We start from the raw sequence: 13,518 nt of genomic DNA, 5'->3' as shown, positions 1-13,518 counted from the left end.
AATAACGGTCGACTACAGAGTCAGGGAAGGAAGTTTACCAAAAATTCATTCGCACAAAAAGTGTGGCTGGTGCAGGAGCTAAAATATACCAAGCAGTAAAAATAAACATAAATAACCCCAGCTTCTGCAGTTAATGGAATGTGAAAATGTGTGTGTGCCACTGATACTGGGTGCCTGGAAGAAGTCTTAGCCACTTGTTTTGTCAATAAACCCCACATATATTTGGTAAACTTAGTTGTTGTTCATCGCCTAGAATTCACCAAATACTCCCTGAGTCAATTTTAACTCAGCAGCTTTGTAAGGAGCCCTGGTAGGCTCTAGCTGCCTTCTCCTTGGAGGCTTTTCTCAGAATTCTCATTGCTGTCCATGCTGAAACATCTCTCAGTAATGTACAATGTGAGCAAAATTCAGCCATATTTAGGGGAAAGCTCGTTTTTTTAATGAGTAAATGCAGCATACAACACGAGATTTATATACATGATCCCTTTAGAGGTTCTTCGTTAAATGCCTATATGAAAACTGATAGTGTTATATCCTTTTTGAATGGAAAAAGAAATCTAGTTGCAAAGTATTTTTGTGGGCTGTGTTCTGCATGGTAAATTTTAATCCCTGTTTTGTCAATCTGAGTTAACATTGCTTACATTTTTTTTATTAGCCATTGATTTTTTTAATAGAACAGTGCAGGATATCAGCCTTTTTGTGTGTGAATCAAAGTAGGAATGGCCACAGTTTCCCTATGTCTTCTCCCTTCCAGCGAATGATTTTATTTGGTAAATCTTTTTTATTAGTATAGGTGAGGCTCCACCTTCTGTCCATTGTCACCCTGCCCTCAATTCAAGAAAAATGTGTAGAGTAAAAGTTCCTAAATGAGAGAATGCATTCAGACGAAGTCACATTACCAAGTCACTCTTTGCTATACTACAATGATTCCAAATAGTAGTCCTAGCTCCCAGAAGGTCCTCCAAGGTAAATAATTCCTGTGGAGTGCTTATTAAGGCCACCACTCTTTCAACTGCAAGGTATTTGGTGAGAGAAAGATAATTTTTTTTAACTGAGATTTTGTGTATGGGTGGCCTGGAAGATTGTAAATAAAAGAAAGAGGAAATGGAAGAGTAAGTTTGAAGATGTTGCTGAATGTGGTTGGAGAGTTTTGTATAAGAGATATTAAGAGGAATGCCAGCTGGAGATGGTCCGATGGTAACTAGACCTCAGTGGCTACAACTTAAGGAAAAGTTCAGGGCTGCAGAGAAAGTTTGGGAGTTTTCCACAGAGAGTGGTAAAAGTTCCTAAAAATGGTACTTACAGAAGAGAAGAAAGCTTAATGAAAAGAAGCAAAATTCTTGAATAACATCTATTAATAAGGCACAAAGAGTCTTAAGGTAACATTACCAAGTAGCTGGGGCAAGAGCAATGTGTATTGCTATAAAAATGAAGAAGATGAGTCTCAAGGAGGAAGATGGGTGTGAAGGAAAGGGGATGTGTTAGAGGAAAGTATTAAAGTTCATACAAGAAGGCGGCTTCTCTTTTCTAATACATTTAATTTTCTTTGAAAGAGAGAATTTCCTTTCTCATGTTCCAGAAACATGACTTATTGCTACAATAATACTGTGAAACAATCCCAAATTTTTAGTGATATAAAATAGTAAGCATTTATTGTTCACACATCTGCAGGGAAGGGGGAGATGTTGGGTGGCTAATTGAGATTGGACTCAGCTGGGGGTGGCTCTGCTCCATGAATCTCTTATCCTCTTCCTTGAACCACTGGACTATCTGAGGCATGTTCTCATGGCAATGGCCGGGGCACAGGAGCACAAGCACAATTGCACAAGAGCATTTCAAGAGTCTCTGTTGTGTCATGTCCCCTAACATCTGACTGGCCAAAGCAAATTGCATAACTGAGCCCAACATTAAAATATGGTGGAGACTATAATCCACCGTTGTGGAGCCAAATATAGCCGTGTGGACAAACCCAATGTCAGTGGTGCAGGGAAATATATTACTCCCATGGAGGTGAAGAATTAAGGATAAATATTTCTGAAGAATAACCTAATCTACCACAAATAAAGATGGTAACTTTTAAAACTAGAAATTTAGGCATGATTTAACAAGATATAAAATGTGGAATAACAAAACCTAATTCAAAATTAAGCTTCAGCCTACCACAGTGTCATTGTGGGAACCCGTCTCAGTTAGACTCAGCAAACGCTTTGTGCCAAGCACTGGGCCGAGCACATGGGAAAATCAAAGATGAAAATGACATAGCATCTTCCATCAAGTTTCCAATTTGAGGAAAAGATAAATGTATGTAAAGGTTACTACAATAAAAAGTCAAGTGTCACAAGAATTATGGGCAGGAACAACAAGAATTCCTCTTCTAAGTAATTGCTTAGAGATCCAGTGCAGAAAATAGAATATACTCCAGCTAATTTAAGAAGAAAGAGATTTATAGAGAGTTAAAGATTTACGTAATCATTGGGAAGGCTAAAGAGACAAACGTCTCAAAGTCATGCCCCAGCACGGGGCTCTCCTGGGAGCTGCGGCCCTGCCCAATCTGAAGTGGGCTCTTGCATTGTGAATCTGCCACCCGAGAAACGCCAGCAACCAGCCACATCTGTCATGATCTTCACTGGCAAAAATGGATTACTATCATTATACTTCTTCTCCCATTTAGCTCAATTTTAAAGTTATAGCTTAAGTGGGTGCACGTGGTTGGCTAAATCTCAATCAGATGAGACTCCTGAACTTGAAGAGTTTTGGAAATGTGTAAGCCTCTGCAGTATAGGAAGGGACTTTAAAAGGAGGTTGTATAGATGCTGAACCAATGTCTTCCTCTGGAAGCTCAGGGAAGCAGACGTCATCAAAAAGGTGACATTTGTACCAGGTCTTACAAAGTAAGGATGGCACAGGATTCTGTTTCTGAAAGTATTTTATAAACTATGAAGCAGCAAACAAATATAAAGAAGACTTGCTTTATGGCAATACAACGGAGTCCTCTTGAAGGGGGTCACTGTGAAGGTATTTTTCTCAGTAATAAAAATCCGGGAATAGTTTTAACTATCTCCTTCCACCAAATCTATGTTCATGGAAGGCCTGTATTTATTTTTGGACATTTATTATGTTATCTTACACTGTGCTAAGACTATAACATACATAATTTCATTAAGTCCTCTCAACCACCCTCTCTGAAGCAGATTCTGTTATTACCCTCACAGAGGGTAAGTTAACATCTCATGCTGGTCAGTTAGTGGCAGAGCCAATCTGATCCTAAAGTTCTCAAGCCCAGTCACTGTGGTTCTTTGCTGAGGGGACGGGGAAAGGAGAAAAAAAGATAAAAGGCAACATGAAGCAATACGTAGATTACGGAGCTCTGACGGAAGGCAGAGCTGGGAGAGGCTGCAAAGAGTGGGCTGGAGAAAAATCGTCAGCTAAGGAGGGGCTCCTTCAGGGAGCTGAATGCTCTCCCAAGCTCTGCCAAGAAAAGGGATCCAAGAAGAGAGATGAAACACTTGGTTCATGCAACTGTGTATGTGATAATACTTGGCAGATGGTAGCATGTTGCACAAATATATCAGTTTGAAAGGCAAAGAATGTTGGGTGGAGCCAATGCTTGAGGTTTAAATAGTTGTGGAGAGGGAAGTTCTCCGGTGTCCTCCAGACTTAATTCTGCTCTTGGCTTTGCAAATTACTGGCTATGAAACTTTTGGGGCAAGTTACTTCATTTTGCCAAGCCTCATCTGTAAAACAGATTTAATAGTACCTAGTTCGTGGAATTGTCGAAAAGACAAATTTGAGGTGATGAATGAACACCATGACGCTCAGTACATAGTAATGTGCTCAATACATTTTATCTGCGTTTGCTGGTACTGGGTACCTGGCCTTCCTATCTTAAGCTCAAATATTCTTTTTGATTTTTGCTGACATGTTGATAGTCTGAGCAGCTTTACTGCTGGCAAGAAAGAAGAGGAAGTCTGGGGATCCAGAAGATAAAGTCTAAAAAGAGAATTGTTTGAGCAAAGGTGGGGATATATTTGGAGAAGTTTAGAATGCCTTCAATTTTTTATAATTTTGTGACTCTGATCTAATCATGAGAAATATTTGGATGATTGGAGTTCTAGGTCCTCATCCTCTGTTTATGCATACTCTATGGGAGAGGTCATGCCCTGGGAAATAAACAAAAGGCAAACATAAGGCAGAAATCCACTAATCCATGAGTCTGTAATTATCTCAGAATATTCACTACTGGCCTTACATTAGCCTTGGCTGTATATGGCCAGGGTACTGTGAGCAAGGATATACTTACTCATAAAAAAGACTTTGACGGGACACTCTCATTTCCTTTTTAATTCCCTTTCCACTTTCCATGCAAATTTTCCTAAGTGTTTATAGTTTTTATAGGCTTCTGATGATCTAGCCTCTGATCTATTGCCTTTTCCACTTTTGCTAACTAATCCCTTCCTGCTTTCCTGTATCAGCTGATTTTTAAATGTCAGACTGGGTAGGCTGATTTCAGAAGCTATATTTAAAATGCAACCTGTCTGTGTATTTGACTCTTTATTGAGGCAGCATACTTAAAAAGAGATTTGATAGGGTCCAGGAGGTCATTTCTTGTTTTCTTTTTTGATTGCACCTTGGAAGCACAGTTACAGCCATTCACATACTGTTCTGTGAATTAAGAATAGTCTTTCTGTTGAGACCGGAAGCTTTCAGCTTTAGCCCTGAGATCAGCCAGAAGTTGTAGCTAAAACCACACCCTGGAAATGCTGAAGGGAGCTGAAGGGAAAAGCTGAAACATATAGTTGTCATTGATTCTTAAGAACCACGCATTGTCTGCCCATGTTACCCCTCCTTTCTGGACATGTTCCCAGAGAATCTGGTTGAAGGCTATAATGCTGTATCAGTTAGCAATTGCTGCATGACAAACTACCCCAAAACTCAGTGGTTTAACACAGTAAGGTTTTATCATTCCTCATGAATCTATAGATCAGGTAGGTGGTTCTACTGGTCTTGACTGGTCTAGCTCTTATCCTGTAGTCAGCTATGAGTCAGGTAGTGAGCTCTGCTGATCTTGGCTGTGTTTCTTGTTATAGGCTGGACTAGGATGGCCTCAGCTGGGGCAACTGAACTCTCCTCCACATGATCTTTAGCCCTCCATCAGGCTAATCCAGGCTTGTTCTGGCAGTGGTAGTTCCAAGAGAACAAACAAATATATGCAAGAGCAAATATCTTGAGGCCTCAGTACAGACTAGCACACAGTCACTTCTGTTTTCTACAGACCAAAGCAAATTGCAGGACCAGCCTAGACTGGAAAGGAGGTCAGGTGGAGGCATAGATTCCACCTTTTGATGGAAGAAACTTCAAAGTCACATTGCAAAAAGTTGTAGAGGGATAAGCAATACCATGTTTGCAATCATTCTACTACAAAGAAGCCTTTCTTTAAACTTTATACATTACAGTGTGTTTTATGGCTTGATAAGGATTTCCACATCCACAATCTCACCTGCCTTGCCTAATAATCCTAGAAAGTCAGCTCATTTTTGTTACCATTGTCATCTTACATATGAAGAAATTGAGGCCCAGGTCAGTTAAGCAGCTCAGAGTTTCCAGACTTAAATTTAGTTCTCTTGTTACCAAGCTCCATGTTCTTTTCATGATCTATGAAAAGATGATTATATCAAAGGATGAAATGAAAATAAATGCTTGTTGACATAGTTAGATCATGTGTGTCCAAAGAGTGGACCTCTGCTGCTCATTTCACCTCTGCTGCTACCGTTTCCCTGCTGCCCAGGGAGCGGGGGTGCGGGGGGCAGTTGTCTCCTGGACAGTCCTGGGTCTCTCCTGCCAAGCCTAGGTGGGTAACTGTGTGGATGATCAAGAGCTGAGGTCTTTACACACGCAGAGAGATATAGAAGAGGGTTTGTATTATAGAAGTCTACCAGTGACATAGCAGTGGTTCACACAAAGAAATCAACCATTTAAAGCTGACTTGAGACTCTGTGTATGATTGTTGTGCATACAGACGGTTAATTCTCACTCTCTTTTAGTAGGAAAAAAGAGAGTACTTTGGCACATGTTTAAATTCTTTTCTATCATGACAAAGGTTTGTGGACATTGACCTTTTATTTCATTCACTCATTCATTTACTAAATATTTACTGGGCATTTCCAATGTGTCAGACACTGTTCTAAGAGGTATCCCTGCCCTCAATGAGCTTATAGGCTAATAGGGGGATACAGACAAACATAAAATATATAAATAACTGTAACATTAACCACCATTCGGTGAGTATATATTCTCTACAACTGCACACCTTAAAGAAAAAAATGGACAATTTCCTGTCTTCATGGTATTGCAAAGGAGATAGCCACTCCAGGACAGGCCCAAGAAATTCCCTAAGGGGGAAAGTCTTCACCTGTCCTTCAAGTTACTGTATTATATTTTTAATCTGTGAGTAATCATCTTTGTATATATTCTAGTGCTGGCTTATAGGAATATTTTGCTTATTAAAAATTTTTCTATGCAAATATTCTAAATTTTTATAATAGTATCTTCTTCTAGGAGGTAGCTTGGAATTATCCTCTTTCATTATCACTATTTAATAACAAGAAAAAGAGTCCAGGTTCCTTAACAAATCAGGCTGACGGTTTCATCATGTAAACATCTCTGTATATATCTTCAAGTCAATAAATAATTATCTCCTATTGTATACAAGACAAATATAGTTGAGATATAATTGGCGGTAAGGTAAAGGTTAGTTTTTGGTAGGAGTGCTAATCCTCTGAGATCTTGCTAGATCAAACAGTATTCTTCATCCAAAATCCTCGTCAGAGATGCTTTAATGCCTAAGTGCTTCCTTTTTGGTCTGCTTTCTCAGTGAAAGTCTCTTGGTTTTTTTTTATTAATATATATTTGACCATTTTATGTGACTGAAAAATTTTTAAAATTTTTTCCAAGTACATGAGAGACTATTTTCCAGAAAGGAAAAAAAGGGGAGTGGGGGTGGGGGGGAATAAACCAGTGCCCTGCAGTTGTGGCCCTTTCATAGCACAGAGTTAAAATTCATTTTTAGAAAAACATGCTGGGTAATTACATCTTCTACATTTGCCAGTTTATCTCTGTTAAACATAGTAAACATCTCACTGCTTAATTTGCTCTGTCAGCCACAGCTTTTAAAAAACTGAAGCTCTTAGGCAGTTGAGATTTTATATCTGCAGTATAATTTCACAGGCAGGTTTTTTTTTTTTTTTTAATTTTGTATTCTTGGTTCATTTACAATCACATATCTTCCACTCCGTGAAGCTTAAATATTTAGCCACTGAGGTAATACACTCTTTGTCATCTGTCAGCTCTGCTATGGAATCTGGACTCCATGTTCTTGCTGCTCCCAGGCTCCTGCAGATTCAAGAGTCTGTCATGGGCATTCCTGGGAGACCATCCTTCCATCTCCCTTTAGGATTGAGACTTTGTAATGCTCATCATCGTGACTGAATAACCTCTCAAACTGTAGTCCCAACATACTCCTTTTTTCTTTCCTGAAGCAACCTAAAAGATAGTATTACTTGATAACTTTTATTTCATCAGTTGGACAGAATTATAGTTTGTTCCCCCAAAAGGCTTGCATGGGTTCCTCTTTACACATCTTGATAAAAATAAAATGGCAGAGTTTCTGCTCCTTACACTACACTGGACTTGTAGCCCGTGGAGAAAGCAAAAAAGGGTGGAACCATACTTCAAAAGCAAGCCATTACACATTCTTTTCTCTTTTTATTCAAAGGGTTTTTACTCATCTGAAGGTCACATTGGCAATCAGATGCTGTTTCAGAGAGGCCTGTGTGTCACTAGGTGAATTTATCACTTGAAGGTGGAAGATAGAGAATACAATTGGTAATGCCAGTGGCCCTCAGTCTTCCTGGGGAAATTCTGTAGGTGGCCATAACTTTTAGCGTGCTCCTACCAAAATAATGATGTCATGTTATGCAACTTGTTTCCTCTTTTCTGATTCGTCAATGTTCTAGTAACCTTATTCACAGGACCCACTAAAACAAAGGTGCTAAGTGAGGAACCTCATAAATAGATTTAAATGTACAAGGAGCTAGTCTGTGTTCTTGCAATTTATGAATTAGATAAAGCCTACATAGAAAGATATGTCTTTACAGGTTTAATGGTTAAGAAGCCAATGAGGTTTTCATTATTTTTTTATGTTCGTTTATATGTGGGATTCACATTGGTTTCCTCACATTGTTACCCAAATGTCAGCTGGCATCCCCTGTAAGCCTCATCCCACAAGTAAACACAGGGTTAAAAGAGTGAATTTAAATATTGCTTGGGAGGCGGACTAACAAGTTACCCTTTGAGGTCTGTTGGTCTTTCATGGTTTTGTTGGAAGAACTCAGTAGTGAGTGGGGAAAAGGGTTTTTCATTAACCATCTTTCTACTCTACAAAAAAAAAAAAAAAAAAAATCCTTCCTTAACAGAAGTATTATAATTTGTTTTTTTCTAGATTGAAAAAATTATTATAGGAGATAGAATAACATTCTGTTTTCCCTAAAAATTAAAATGAAGAAAATTTTAAAATAAACAAAACCCGCAATTACCAAAATAAATAAGCAAAATGTATATTGTGCACAAACCTGTCAAGTGTAATTTTAGAGATGTAGTTGGAGCTATGATTCAAAATACATCTTTTGAAGAAGGATTTCTGAATCAAAGGAATAAATGTCAGAGAAAAAAATGCAGTTGTGTATAGAGCATGTAATGTAAATTGGAACTGTCTCTGTTCACACAATCTGAAGGGAATTTCTTTCCACTTGCCTGCAGTCATGGGCGGGGTCTTTGGAGTGTGGTTAATATTTCACAAGGTTACTTAGAAGATTGAAATCACAGTGGAAGGAAATCACTGTCTCACTGATAAGAGAAAACATTGCGTTTTTTTTTTGGCAGTGACAGTATTTTGTTTGTAAAGAGAAGTTGGTTTATGAAGATGCCTATTATGAGTCTACTTTAGGAATCTGAATATACTGAAAATTCGAGACTTAAGTATGTACTGATGGTGTAGTGTTCAAAACTGATTGAAGGTGAGAATGAAGATTCTCTGTTCTCAACTGAGTTCAGGAGACCTATCAGTTTGTTGTCATCCTTTCATGCTGGTTTGACTTCCATTCACACTTTTTGGCAGTTATTTTTTGAGAACCTGAGAAATAATCATCCTATTAACTTAAATAAACAAACACTTTAATGTCTTCTGACAGTCTGGATTGTTTTAACATGTCATTTACATCTCTGAAATGCTAACAAACAAATCTATGGACTCATCACTTTCTAAATACTCACAAAGAAACTAAGAGATGGAGGAAAGTCCTTCCAGAACAGTCATTCTGTGCCTTCTGCTACTGTCCTGGTGCCGTGGAGTGTGCTCCAGTGATTATTTTCTTGTAACTCTAAGACGTTTAAGGGGAACAGGTTAAGAGAGAAAGGACAGAGAAAGATACACTTGTAACTCCTTGAGATTGGGTTTTTTGAGCGGTTCTGGTGATTTAAAGAGCAAGCGATGTCCCCCAGCATCCTGGTCTCCAGGGCTAGCATAAATTTATAGCAACCGTGGTCCCTGTTAGATGCAGGTCATTATCTGAAAGCTGAGACTGGCTGTGGCACAGACTCCATTGTTATTCCTATCATCTTTCACCACACATTTCTACACCTCCATGCAAAGCGCACCACTTAAAGGGATTTTGTGCTTAAACTGCACCTTGTGACTGTCAGTGAGGCAGAGGTAGGCCCTACAGAGTCTGAAATGAGAGTTAAGCTTTCTTTCATGCCAGCCTATGCTCGTACTTGGTTTGTGAATCTGGCCTCCTTTGAATTTAAAAGATGAAAAAGCTGTTGATAATAATCCTGAAATTATCTGAAAAAACCTGATGAGCAGCATGGCATCAACGCCGCATCTTTTGCTCAAGTTTCTCAGTGCAGTACTCAGTCAGGAGCCTCTGTGTGTGTGGAATGAGAAACCACAACCTCGCTTTAATGAAATAGGTTTCGGCAGATGGGCCTGGGTGGCCTTTGGAAGCGTTCCGCCTGCTGGGTTTAATTTCAGAATCTCGTCCTATCTTATTCAGACAGCCATCAGCCAAGTCTTTTTTTTTTTTTTTTTTTTTATTACTCTTTTCATCCTTGGCCTCATTACCCTTTGCCATTCACTTGTTGAGGAGAGAGGGGAACAAAATTGGTTGGGGAATGAAGAGGGAAGCTAGATTTAGCTTTGCCATTTAATCCTACTTCTGTGTCCAGCCAGGGACAAAAACCTGTGAAAAGTTTCCAAAGGGCTTTCCTCTAAAAACGATGAGCCGTGAAATGGTGAGACCATTGGGGGGCGCCAGTGCAACAGAAATCTAATTCGGTTTCTCAGCGCGTGTATCTTACTGTCAGTGGGACACAACTGTATTAACCACTGGATGGAGGAGTGGGCGTGTGGAGATTCTCTCTCTCATCATTTGTCTCTAAATTTTTTTTTTTTAAATTTCAAATGTTTTTGTTACATGGCTTGAGTTAGGGATATATGTGTGCCCACCACCTGGATAGTATCCACTGTACCTGTTAGGTAGGTTTTTGCTCCTCCCCCCTCCTCCCCGCTCCTCGATGTCCCATGACTTCTACTTCCCTCTGTGCACATGTGTGCCAATTGGTTAGTTCTGTTTCATTAGAGAGTACATGTGGTGTTTGTTTTTCCATTCTTGAGATACTTCACTTAGGATAATTTTCATACTAGCCTATCTTCCACGGATACCTCCACTCAAACTCTGGAGGGCTTTTTTTCCTGTTCCGCTGCATGTATTCAGTTCGCCTGTGAAATAGCTCTATATTTCTTTCTTTCAAGGCACTTCCTTTTACATTTGCTACAAAGGTTGACCTTGTGGTTCAGATGATGTCCTGTGTCTTCCAAAAATACGTAAAGTACATAAGGCTCTATTATAGGACTTAGCAGGGCCTAATGTTCATTGTAAATAAAAAATGAGCTAAGTCAGGCAAATGAATTAGCACCTTTTGAGTAAAGCAGAAAGTAAATTAGTTTGAAGAAGATATGAATTTAAATCAAGTAATAGGAAACCACAGAATGAATTACATATATGTATGTGTGCTTTGCCAATACTGGCAATTAGTTGTAGCAATTGTGTTAAAAGAGTGTCTGCAAGGGGAAAGGAAGGGAGAAATGGGGAATTTTTATCCAGCAGGCTTTTCCATCATTTGAAAACATCAGTTGATACTCTCTCCATGGCCACTGTGGCATTTCACACAGCCTTAAGTTTGGAATGTCATTTGGGCATCTCAGTAGACCTGGTGTTTTGAAAAGCTAAGCAGAGGGAGGCTGGCAGTGATAGTGGTGCCAGTGGACGCTGACAGTGCATCCTGCCCACTTGTGCCACTCTGCACTGTTGCAGCATTCGTATGATAAACTGTTGGTACATGCCTGGTGACTAGAGAATGTATTGCCCAACTCAGGACAATTCTGAAAGTGAAGAAGATACTATTAATAATTACACAAAAACAACACACAAAAATCAGGACTCCTCTGAGCAAACCAGCATCCATAGTTATGTAATCTTCTGATTGTAATGTTAACCCCTTTGCTCCCATTCATGAAAACATTGCAGAGCAAGAATGAGAGGGATGTTATAAGGGGATAATCTGCAGAATTCCCTAACTTACTTTGAAGAAGAAGAAAGAAGGGGTTACTTGCTAATTCCTATACTTTAACCTGAATAATAACTTGCCTACACAACACACAACGGATTGAATGCCAGTGGAATCTCCTGACCTCAGTCTAACGTAAAAAATCTGCTCAAAGCATTCTTTTCTATTGGCCCTGATTGTTGGCTATAGAATACCATGTCTTAAATCTCCATCACACTTTGTTCTTCAGTTATGATAGTTAAACCATTTTATTTCATATTACAGCTGTTTTCATGTTTTTTTTTTTTTCCTTTGTCCCTCCCTAATTATTGATGTGTTACTTCTAATCACTCCTTGCTCCTCGGTAGAGTGTCTCAGCGGCTTGTTTGTGTTAGGTGCTGGGCTAGAGCGAATGACAATGGGCTCTGGAGTTCTGAACCATTAAACAGAGGCCTTCTGCCTGCCTTCAGGTGCTTTTTGGGTGTTGCCTAGCAGATTGAGAATTTATTGCCAGGTTAAACTATTCTTCCCTATTGGTTAAAGAATCTCAAAGAAATTTAAGGAAAGCACTGTTGAAATGTTCAAACACTCTTCTAATATCTAAGTTCAAAGTAGGTCTAATTGGTTTAAAGTATTGGCTTCTTAAAAAAATCCTCAAAGATTCAGCTGTTAAAAATAAGCATGGATTAGTCAGTGCATTGATGAGTTAAAGATAGTGACAGGTAATTAGTCATTGGTCAAACAATGGAAGAGTTGGAAGGAGAAAGTGAGAGAGAGGTTAAGCATTCAGGTCAGTCTTCTTTTCTTCTGATTAGAAAGAGAAGACCAGGGGCACGATAGGAGGTCACCATCTTCCCAGTGGCCTCTAGCTGATGCTTTGAGACCTGATGGAGGCTTCCTTGCTTCACCCAACAAGGAACATCTAACAACTTAAGCAACATACATACAGCATTTACTGCCATTTACAACTAGCCAGAATCAGTCACTCTTGGAGACTAGGATACCCCAAATGGCAGGCTGACCACGTGACTTCAGAGCAACAGCTAGAAGAGATAAAGCAAACTTCCAATCAGGAATGGTGTAGTGATGTTTTCTCAAAGCCAGAATAAGGGGAATGAAGGTAAGATTAGTTAGGGGATATGGATAATTAATTGTAGTAAAAGTACCACAATATTGAGTTTCTGGGTTTTGTTGTTTTCTTTTGTCTTTTTCCCCTTCTGTGGGAAGTTTAGAGGCAATTGTGTACCATTTATTCAATGCTAAAAGCACATAGGTCAATGTCCCAAGGGGTGTGACATCGAAATATGGAGTTGAGAAGTTCAAAAACTAAATAAATTGAGGGCACAGTTTTATAGAGAAGAATTCAAAATGTAATGGTTGAATTATATTCAGCTTTCTTCCTGGGTTAAAAATTCTAGCTGCCACCTCTAGGTATTGAACAATGGTTATATTCATTGAGTGTTTTTTGTGTGCAGCACACTGTGAAATAGGTGCTGTTGGTACTGATTTTCTAGTGATAAAAGCTACTCAATTCTATAAAATTTTTAAGTTTTTTGATAGCCAAGGCCTCTTACACATACACTGTTTAACTGAAAAACACCCTGGCTGGTAGATACATGTTTGAAAATCTAGTGCCCTGGCATCATTCTTCTCAAACCCTTTGATGCCATTCTGGATGCTGACATTCTGGCAGAAGGAAACTATTGATTACACTGACTCTGTGAGACATTTCTTACATTCTTAACTGTAGTCAATGGAACAGTGCTAAGTGAGGAAGCTGACCATGCTATACCAAGAGGCAGGTGGGATCATGAGCTGATTCTGATCTGTGCTGGAGTACACACTGGTCAATCTGTT

General features: G+C 39.2%; 1 protein-coding gene across 1 annotated transcript in view; it reads left to right on the top strand.

Annotated features, from left to right (window-relative positions):
• GADL1 (glutamate decarboxylase like 1) overlaps positions 1-13,518 on the top strand; it is a 139,946-nt gene that overhangs the window by 106,001 nt on the left and 20,427 nt on the right. The gene's annotated exons all lie outside the window — the stretch shown is intronic.

This window comes from Eulemur rufifrons, chromosome 7 (genome assembly GCF_041146395.1).
Source record: "Eulemur rufifrons isolate Redbay chromosome 7, OSU_ERuf_1, whole genome shotgun sequence".
Classification (NCBI taxonomy): domain Eukaryota; kingdom Metazoa; phylum Chordata; class Mammalia; order Primates; family Lemuridae; genus Eulemur; species Eulemur rufifrons.
Note: the sequence above shows the minus strand (reverse complement) of the source record. Positions and strands in the feature narration are given on the sequence as shown.